This window comes from Mauremys mutica, unplaced genomic scaffold (genome assembly GCF_020497125.1).
Source record: "Mauremys mutica isolate MM-2020 ecotype Southern unplaced genomic scaffold, ASM2049712v1 001362F_np12_obj, whole genome shotgun sequence".
Classification (NCBI taxonomy): domain Eukaryota; kingdom Metazoa; phylum Chordata; order Testudines; family Geoemydidae; genus Mauremys; species Mauremys mutica.
The window spans coordinates 46,165-56,313 of NW_025423174.1; the positions used below are offsets into that span (position 1 = coordinate 46,165).

Here is a 10,149-nt window from a genome sequence, read left to right on the forward strand (position 1 = left end):
AACGGGCTTAGTCAATAGGTCAATTAAGTGCCAAACTGGTACTTAATTGGGTCAAATTGGGTCAATGATATGATATTCTTAACCTCTTTCAGAGGGTATGGCTGGAGAGTCTTGCCCGCATGCTCGGGGTTCAGCTGACCGCCATATTTGGGGTCGGGAAGGAATTTTCCTCCAGGGCAGATTGGCAGTGTCCCTGGAGGTTTTTCGCCTTCCTCCGAAGCATGGGGCAGGGGTCGCTTGCTAAAAGAGTGGGTAGATCGGCTAATGTGGCCTGCATCTTGCAGGAGGTCAGACTAGATGATCATAATGGTCCCTTCTGATCTTGAATTCTATGATTCTATGATTCTATGATGCTCCTGGAGGTTGGTATCAGAACCATAGACTCAAAGTCCTTATTCTTTAGAGTCCAGTTTTATAGGGATTTTTCCCTATGTTAGTTCATAGGAGTTGCTCCATTCTGCTGTTGCTAAATTAATCAGCAGGTGGCTGGCTCCATGTTGTCAGATGCTTTGTTTTTCCTTCCTTTGAGGTGTGGTGGGTGGATTCCAGTTTGCCCTCCGGGGGTCATCTGGTTGATCCCACTTGACACCTTTTTCAGCCGACACTGAATTCTTCAGGCTGGTGACTCCCTAACCATTCAGTCACATACATTCTCTATCTTAATCACATCTATTTCACTGTTTCTTTACTTTTTGGGGTGTTACCAATTTATGTGAGACTCCCTGTATTTTAACAATCAAAGATAAAGTGAGATGAAAACTTACAGAGGGTGGGGGTCTCTATCTATACACTATAACAGCTACTGTTTTGGCTTACTTAGAGATAATTAATGTTTAACAAGTTTTATACAAAGTATTTCTTTGAGCAGGCTTCACACAGACACAGCTGGTGGCTTGCAGGTTAGAATCACAAATTTACTTTTAACATAAACCTTTAGTTATGAGGCATCAATTAACAATAAGTCATTTTTCATATAAACCATGTCTAATATAAACCTTCTTTAATATCCCTACAAGCTCAGTGTCCTTCCCGCAAGAGTGGGCTGCTGAGAGGGTTGCGATGGGGTAAATGAAGGCAGAGGACGATTGTTCCTGATGGGTTTTCTTTGTGTGTCTCTGTGATCCTGCTGGAGGAAGCTGAAGCATCATTTGTGTTTGTTTCAGTGTCTTGGGTTGGGCTGAGGTTGTGACCCTGAGTACAGGGATTCCTGCGCTTTCTGCTCTTAGCCCCTCAGGGAATGGACAATGAGCAACTTCAGAAAGTGGATAGAAAGTAGCCTAAGAAAGTGTAACATAAATGAGAAGAAAAATAACATTATCACCTCCCTGGTGGTCTAGTGGTTAAGATTTGGCATTTTCACTGCCATGGCTGGGTTCAATTCCCAGTCAGGGAAAAGTGACTTTAAACCAAAACTGCTTCAGTTTTTCACTTACAACATAAACAAATCCATGGTATTTTCCTGATTCCCCTTTCTTCCCAGTGTCTCCATGGCAGGGCTGGTTCCAGGCACCAGCGCAGCAAGCAGGTCCCTGGGGCAGTCAATGGAAAGGGGAGGCTTCAGCAGCAATTCATCCCTCTCAGAGCGAAGGACTTGAGGCCAAAAGCAGCAGAGGTAGAACTGCAGCTTTTTTATTTTTTTTTCCACTTGGGGTGGCAAAAACACTGGAACTGGCCCTGCTCCATGGAAGAGAATTTGTTAAATCCCAGATGAGTGGGGTTAAATCAGTTCTCAGCCTGAGTCCTTTGCTCTTACTTCCGAGAAAATTGGCCCTCCATGGGGCCATTTCCCGCCTCTCTTTCCTAGGGAAGCACAATTTTCTTTGCACAGACACAGGAACAGCAAGATCTTTCTCTGTCCCTTGTGCAAAGCAGGGGGCCAAATTCCATGGAAACAATGGACAAGCAGGGGGCCCTGGGCACATCCAGCCCTGGCCGTGAGATGTTCCCTCCCCTCTTTCTTTATGCCCCTGTTGTTATTTCATGGATTGTCTGGGATGGGGGAAAAGCTGAGTTCACTGCAGGTGGAGGGGAAAAAGGACCCTGAAAATCTCAGGCCCCAACCCCTGCTACCAGGATCACTGAGCTGCTGGGAATCTGCATGGGAAAGGGACGGTGTGAATTGTCAAGGTGGGGAATGAATAACAATCTACAACTAGATCCACCTCATTAATCACTGACACAGGCTAATCCTGCTGCTGATAGAAGGGAAACTGGGAGTGATTCTTTGCTGTTCAGCCATGGAAACAGTGACCCAATTGCACCGCAGTGAATGTGCTGGGGAAAGCTGGACTTCACAGGCAGGTGGAAAAAGCAGATCCTAGACACACCTGGAGCTCCCCACAGCACTTCTGCCACCGGGGTCAGGTGTTGAGTGACTCACAGCGCCCCTCCCTTCCCATTACCTTCCAGTAGGGGGTGGCAGCACCCCTCACCCAATGCAGGGGAGAGGCCTGATTGTATCTCTGCACCCTGAGTCCAGGGCACCCACTCTCTCTGCCCCACACATCAAATCTGGCCCTGCTGCAAAGTGACCCTAAGAACCAGCAATCTCCAGGACAGCAGGTTTGGCCCTCAGAGTAGGGAATGTGTTCCCCATGCTGCTCTTAGGCCACTGGATGCTCTGGAAACAAGAGGGCTCTGAGTGTAACCCAGGGGTCAGCAACCTTTCAGAAGTGCTGTGCCGAGTCTTCATTTATTCATTCCAATTCAAGGTTCCGCATGCCAGTCATACATTTTAATGTTTTTAGAAGGTCTCTTTCTATAAGTCTATAATATATAACCAACTATTGTTGTATGTAAAGTAAATAAGGTTTTTTAAAATGTTTAAGAAGCTTAATTTAAAATTAAATTAAAATGCAGAGCCCCCAAGACTGGTGGCCAGGACCTGGGCAGTGTGAGTGCCACTGAAAATCAGCTCATGTGCCACCTTCGGCACACGTGCCATAGGTTGCCTACCCCTGGTATAACCCGTAACAAGCAAAGACTCTCCGGGGATGTAGCTCAGTGGTAGAGCACATGCTTTGCACGTATGAGATCCTGGGTTCAATCCCCACCATCTCCAGGTTGATTTTTTCACCCTGCTGCTTTGCTCATGCCCAGAGGGGATGTGGCCCAGCAGTCTCCCTGCAGGAGTTTCAATCCTGCTCAGTGAGGGGCAAGTGCCAATTGCATGGAAGGTCGGGGGCGGTTTCTGCTCCTAAGTCACCTCGGTACATGTAAGATTCCCACCCGCTGTGCTGCTTGGGACAAGGGTAGATGAGAAGGGCGAATCCTCCAGCACTGGAGGGAAAGGTCCCATCTGCACAGACTGAGAGGCAAGGAAACAGAGGGGCAGTCAGTGCTCAGAGAGGAGGGAGGTCAGTGATGTACACCCAGCAGGGGACACTGTCTTTTTGAGGCGAGTGCAGCTGGCTTGGGATGGTTCTGACTGTTAGCCAAAAGGGCTCGTTTCCCCCTGGAGGTTACCTAATTACCCCAAGGAGGCACGGAGGATCAGAGAGACGAGTACCACACCCTTTATTGATCGGTCAGCTGAGCGGGTGCCCTCATCTCGGCTAGTGCCAGAGAAAGAGACACACCCCACAAGCCCGAACGGGCCTTCTTATAATCAGTAACAAACAACTTAGCCTACGTTCGTCTACGTCATTTGGTTGACCTGTAGAACCTGTACATGTATCTATTAGGGGATAATTGGGTACGCAGGATACATATATCATTTTGTGGGGGAAACAAGATACATCTGTTGAGGATACATTTGTCATTCTGACGGGGACACAAGATACATCCGTTGACCCTTTGTACTAGATACTTTGGATGCATACATGGAAAAACAGCTGCATACACTTGAGGAGCCAAAATGGCTGATAAGCTATCCAAACAAGCTAATAAGCAATTAGCTGACATAGGTAGATGTACGTCCCTTGTTCCTGTTAGGTCGATTAAAGTTTCAGGCCTACTACAGAAAAGCTTCATTGACACTGGTTTTCACCAATACTGACGATGGATAGAAAAAAGGCTGGAGTCAATGACAGACGAGACCACAGAAGGGGAAGGGGAATGGCAGCCCCACAGAAGGTCCTGGGTGTTCAGATGCCCCAGTTATTGCACCCTGGCCTGTCATAGAGAGAGAAAAGACACCGAGGGACCCAGCCCCCCTGCAGTGATCCCATGGACAAGAACCTGGCTGGGAGTGGGGTGAAGGTTCCCTCTGGGCAAAGGGGAGCTGAAATCCCTCCGTGTCCTGGAATTTAAGCAATAGAAGCTTCAAACCCTGCAGGGGTGTGGGCTGAGGTGCATCAGCAGAAGGTTGGGCTGGACAGGGGCGGCAGGTTTGTATAATTTTTGGTGGTGCCCAGAATGGGACCAAGTCCTGCCCCACCCCCGCACCCCCACACAGGGCCAGCTTTAGGCCGATTCTCCTGATTCCCCTTAATCGGGCCCCACCCCTAAGAGGGCCCCATGCCCAAGCCCTGGTACTGCGTACTGGCAAGAGCTGGTGCGCTGTACCAGGGTGGCCCGGCTTCCTCAGGGGGCAATTTAAAGGGCCTGGGGCTCCCAGCAGGGGCTGGGGTAGGGCGGTTTTGGGTGCTGGGGGCTATTTAAAAAGTCCAGGGTTCCCATTGCTTCTACCGCCCCGGCCCTTTAAATAGCCCCCAGAGCCCCGCAGCTTCCCCAGGGCTCCCTCAGCTATTTACAGGGCCGGGGCAGTGGAAGCAGGGGAGCCCCAGGCCATTTAAATAGCCCCCAAGCCCCGGGCTGCTGCTGCTACCCCAGTGCTGAGGGGGGAGGGGGCACTTACCATACAGGGTGGGCTGTACCCCCTGTACCCGCACCCCCTGCCCTGCCTGCACCAGTCCCTGCCTCCAGCCAGCCCCACACCTCCTGCCCACAGCCAGCCCCACACCAGCCAGCCCTGCACCCCCTGCCCTGCCTCCAGCCCCTCACCCCCTGCCCTGCCTGCACCAGCCCGCCCCACACCTCCTGCCCACAGCAAGCCCATCTCCAGCCAGCCCTGCACCCCCTGCCCTGCCTGCACCAGCCCCTCACCCACTGCCCTCACGCCCTGCCCTGCCTGCACCAGCCCCTGCCTCCAGCCAGCCCCACACCCCCTGCCCACAGCCAGCCCATCTCCAGCCAGCCCCACACCCCCTGCCCTGCCTGTACCAGCCCCTGCCTCCAGCCAGCCCCACACCCCCTGCCCTGAGGGGGGAGGGGGCACTTACCATACAGGGTGGGCTGTACCCCCTGTACCCGCACCCCCTGCCCTGCCTGCACCAGTTCCTGCCTCCAGCCAGCCCCACACCTCCTGCCCACAGCCAGCCCCACACCAGCCAGCCCTGCACCCCCTGCCCTGCCTCCAGCCCCTCACCCCCTGCCCTGCCTGCACCAGCCCGCCCCACACCTCCTGCCCACAGCAAGCCTATCTCCAGCCAGCCCTGCACCCCCTGCCCTGCCTGCACCAGCCCCTCACCCACTGCCCTCACGCCCTGCCCTGCCTGCACCAGCCCCTGCCTCCAGCCAGCCCCACACCTCCTGCCCACAGCCAGCCCATCTCCAGCCAGCCCCACACCCCCTGCCCTGCCTGTACCAGCCCCTGCCTCCAGCCAGCCCCACACCCCCTGCCCTGCCTGTACCAGCCCCTGCCTCCAGCCAGCCCCACACCCCCTGCCCACAGCCAGCCCCTGCTGCACACCCTGCCTGCACCAGCCCCACACCCCCTGCAGCCAGCCCTGCACCCCTTGCAGCCAGCCCTGCACCCTGTCTCCAGCCAACCCCTGTCGTACCCCCTGCGGCCCTGCCTGAAGCCAGCCAGCTCCCCACACCCCCCTGCTCGCACCAGCCCTACACCACTGGCCCTGCACCTCCTGCCCTGCCTGCAACCAGCCCCACACCTCCTGCCCTGTCTCCAGCCAACCCCTGCTGCACCCCCCTGCCTGAAGCCAGCCAGTCCCACACACCCCATCTCCAGCCAGCCCTGAACCCCTTGCCCTGCCTGCAGCCAGACCCTACCTCCAGTCAGCTCCTGCCCTGCCTCCAGCCAGCCCCATGTCCACTGATGCCCTGCAGTTCCCAGGGCAGTAACCCTGCACACCTGCTTCAATGAGGGGGGCAGGGAGCAGCTGGAACCCACACATGTGTACACCGTAGGGTGACCAGACAGCAAGTGTGAAAAATCGGGACGGGGGTGGGGGTTATTAGGATCCTATATAAGAAAAAGTCCCAAAAATTGGGACTGTCCCTATAAAATCAGGACATCTGGTCACACTAGCACACCCCCAGGGAGTGGCAGGGACCCACACATGTAAAACGGAATTCGTTTCTAGTTCAGGCCCATCTTTTTAAAAAAGAACTTTAGGTAGGGTTAACATACACCCGTATTTTCCTGGACATGTCAGGCTTTTTGGTTCTTAAATCACTGTCTGGGAGGAATTTTTAAAATTTAAAAATTCCTCCTGGGAAAATACGGACGCATGGTAACGCTATTGGTACAAAAAATACATACTGTGGCACATCCCTTAAATCAGAACTTTTTATAGGGAACCGGTTCCTAAGGAATGAAAGTCTTTTTTATATATACATATATATATCTATATAAATTTTTAGTTATCCCTGCTGGGGCCCGGCTGAAAATGACTGCCCAGAGTTCGAGAACTGTCCCTGTTCTCATTGGACAGATGGGGAGAAGCCTGAAGTACAAAGAAGGGACGTGACCTTCCCAAGGGCCTACACAGCAAGGTGGTGGCAGAGCCAGAAAGAGAAGCCAACAGTCCTGACTCCTGTTCTAATGGACAAAAAAAAAAAAACCCAGAGAAAGGGATAGAGCCCAGGAATCGAGATGGTGGGGAAATTTAATTGAAACCATTTCTGTCAGAAAATCCCCTTCAGACTAAACCAGTTTGTTTCTGGAAATCAAAACAAGTGAGATGAAAGTTCTTGGCAAAAATATTTTGTTGCAAAACAAAAGCATCTCCTGTTTGTCACAGTGTGTTAAATTGTCTCCTCGCACACAAAGAGGAGACACTTAGATCTCAAACATTAGATAAGATGCTTCAGTCTGAGCTAAGTAATTGCTGCTCTTAACAATTTCAAAATAAAAAGATACAAATAAAATAGACTATTTCAGCTATTCTATTATGTCATAATCTGCTCTGAGTAAACGTGATAGGACACCGCATATTATGCACTACTCCTAGTGACACTCTCCAATGGATCCCCACCCACAGTGAGGTAGGTAGGAGAGGATCATTATTATCCCTACTTGAAAGAGGAAGAAGCTAAGGCTGAGAAAGGAGAATTGACTTGTCTTAGGTCACACAGCCAGTCAGTGGCAGAGTTGGGAATAGGACCCAAGAGCCCTGATTTTCAAACTAACCATTGGATCTTGAATTTCAGACACTGAATGACCTGAATAAAGTGCTCTCAGATGAGCTCCAGACCAACAACAGTGCACAATAAATATTCAGCAAGTACTTGAGGAGAACTGCAATGTTAGAGAGAATCATGAACTGCTCAGAGACAATTAATGCAGAGGAGCAGCAAAATTCATCAAACATATGACTGGTTATGACTTATTTCCTTGGTCTTAAAAGAGAACAACAAGGACCTGAGTCTCCTCCCTGTCAATAACCCCCTGCTCAGCCAATCAGGTTAGAGACTGAGGACAGGAGGCTGAGGGTTCTCGCCCAAAGGATGGCCCAGGTCACCGGTGGGAATCACTGCCCAAGCACTATTTCAGCCCCACATTTTCGGGTGGACCTCCCACAGTGGGAGCTGCAGAGCATTCCCCTGAGACACATATGCACACCCCTCCTGGTGCTGGGAGGGGAACAGGAGAAAGGACAAAAGAAGCAAGAGACAAAGAGAAAGGAGGAAGGGATGGATGGAGGAAAAGGTGAAACCAAAAGGACAAACCCTAATGACCCCAGTGATTCTAAGGGACAAAATCCCAGGTGCGCAATAAAATTCTGCCTCTTTAAGCTCGTGTTTTCCATGCCTAGAATTCAACTGTCACCAGATGGATCAGACTGAACAGGTTTCAAACCCCGAGGAGGCTCTTAACTTCTAAACAGGGACGGCTGTTTTCTAGTAAAATCAGGCAAAGGGAAGGAGAAAACTCGAAAGAGGTTCCTCCTGGCGCTCACGTACATGAACCCGAATACTCTCTCAGTCCTCAAAGAGAGACCTCGAGGAGGAGACTTGCTGAAGCAAAGCCACAGGGGTCTCTGAGGTTTCCCTGACCCCTCGCCCCTGTCCTTTCTGGCTGATGTCAGCATCTCTCTGTGAGGTCACCACCTCCACACCACCTTTGACCAATAGTCTGAGGTCCTGCAAAAAGCCTTTGTGATGTCACTGCCACACCCCTCCCTTGCTGTGCCAATGTCCTGCCCCTGCACATGCACTTTGGAGGTTTGAGCTACTCCCTGTGGATCACCCCACTCAAGGAGCGTTCGTTCTAGGCAGCAAGCCGGCTAGACAAGAAAACATCAGACGCTGCTCCCAATGCTACACTCAGTTTTTCAGAAATTAGTCGACTTTATGGCCAGAAGAGACCATTAGAGCATCTAATCTGACCCCCTGCATATCACAGGCCTCCTGTATGACACCAGAGCTACTTTTGGGGCAAACACATTCCAGAAAGGCATCTAGTCTTCATTAAATGACATCAAGAGATGGCAAATCCACCACTTTCCTTGGTAGCTTGTTCCTGCGGTGAATCATCCTTGCTGTTGAATATTTGTGTCTTATTTGTAATATGAATTTGTCTCTTTTCACCTTCCAGCCACTGGGTCTTGTTATGCCTTTCTCTGCTAGATTAAAGAGCCCTTTAATACACAACCTTTTCTCTCCATTAAGGCCCTTCAACACTTCAATGAAGTCACCTTTCAATCTTCTTTTGATAAGCTAAAAAGGTTGAGCTTGTTCAATAGCTCACTAGAAGGCATTTTTTCTAGCCCTCAGAACATTTGTCATCAAACTCCTGAACTGCAGCTGGATGTGGTTCTTGTTCTTCTGCAGAGCATAACTCCTGGAGAAGAGGGATCTGCAAATGTACATTTGTATGATACCTTTGTTTAATTGATGAAAACATAAACTAGACACTTAGAGGACTGGAACTGATTTCAGCTGATGGACAGCTTTGCTAGGTTTTTATGCATTTGGACAGCGAAATGTTGAGCGTTTACATTCATATCAAACACCCCCGTATAGTGGAGCTCCTGAACATAATGGAGAATGGAAATGAAAATGTTTTCCTTTTTTAAAAAAAAAAAGAAAAAATGTTATAAGAGGACACTGGGGTTTGAACCAAAGAGCACTTAAGCTGTAGTTAAGCACTCTAGCACTGAGCTCTACCCCCATGACAACAGGAATATGGAATCATGATCTCCACAACTTTGAAGGACAGACCCTGCTTCATTGAGGTCCTTTGCCATTCCCAGTCCACAAGTGGTTTAAAAAATGGGGTTTGATTAAACTTCTTAAATGTGGTAAACACCACAGCTTGCACACCCACCGATATAGCTTCTCCCACTGACATAGCTGCCACCTCTTGGGGAAGTGGATTAACTGCACCCACAGGAAAACTCTCTCCCATCAGCATAGAGCAGTGGTTCTCAAGCTGTGAGTCAGGACCCCAAAGTGGGTCATAACCCTGTTTTAATGGGGTCACCAGGGCTGGCATTAGACTTGTTGGGGCCTGGGGCTGAAGCCAAACATCTGAGCCCCACCACCCAGGGCTGAATCCCTCAAGTTCTGGTTTTGCCCTCCCCTAACTGGGGCAGGGCTCAGGCTTTGTCTCCCCTCCCTCTGCTCCGTGTGGAGGGGCTTGGTCCCTCTTTCCAGGGCCATGTAGTAAGGTGGGTTTTTTTGGCAGAAGGGGGTTGCAGTGAAAGGAAGTTTGAGAAACCCTGGCATAGAGCCTCTGAATATGTCTAGACTTGGCTCCCTGGGGCACTGTGGGTGATCAGACACTGAAAGTACAGCCACGGAGATACCATACACCAGCCTTGCCTACCAGGCAAGAATCAAACCTCTACAGAAAGACGCCCGTTGCTTTCTAACCCATCTCCCTAAGCCCTCCGCCACCACCACTTAGCAAAGGGGCTTTTCTACACGATGGTTCTGGTCTCACTGAAGGGTCATTTCCAATTG

At 50.7% G+C, this 10,149-nt stretch overlaps 2 non-coding genes across 2 annotated transcripts; both read left to right on the forward strand.

Moving 5' to 3' along the window:
• Positions 1-1,322: 1,322 nt before the first annotated feature.
• On the forward strand, positions 1,323-1,393 carry TRNAE-UUC. The gene has a single exon. It is a non-coding gene; the product is annotated as a tRNA-Glu (tRNA).
• Positions 1,394-2,989: 1,596 nt separating this feature from the next.
• Positions 2,990-3,061, forward strand: TRNAA-UGC. The gene has a single exon. It is a non-coding gene; the product is annotated as a tRNA-Ala (tRNA).
• The last annotated feature ends 7,088 nt before the right edge of the window (positions 3,062-10,149 follow it).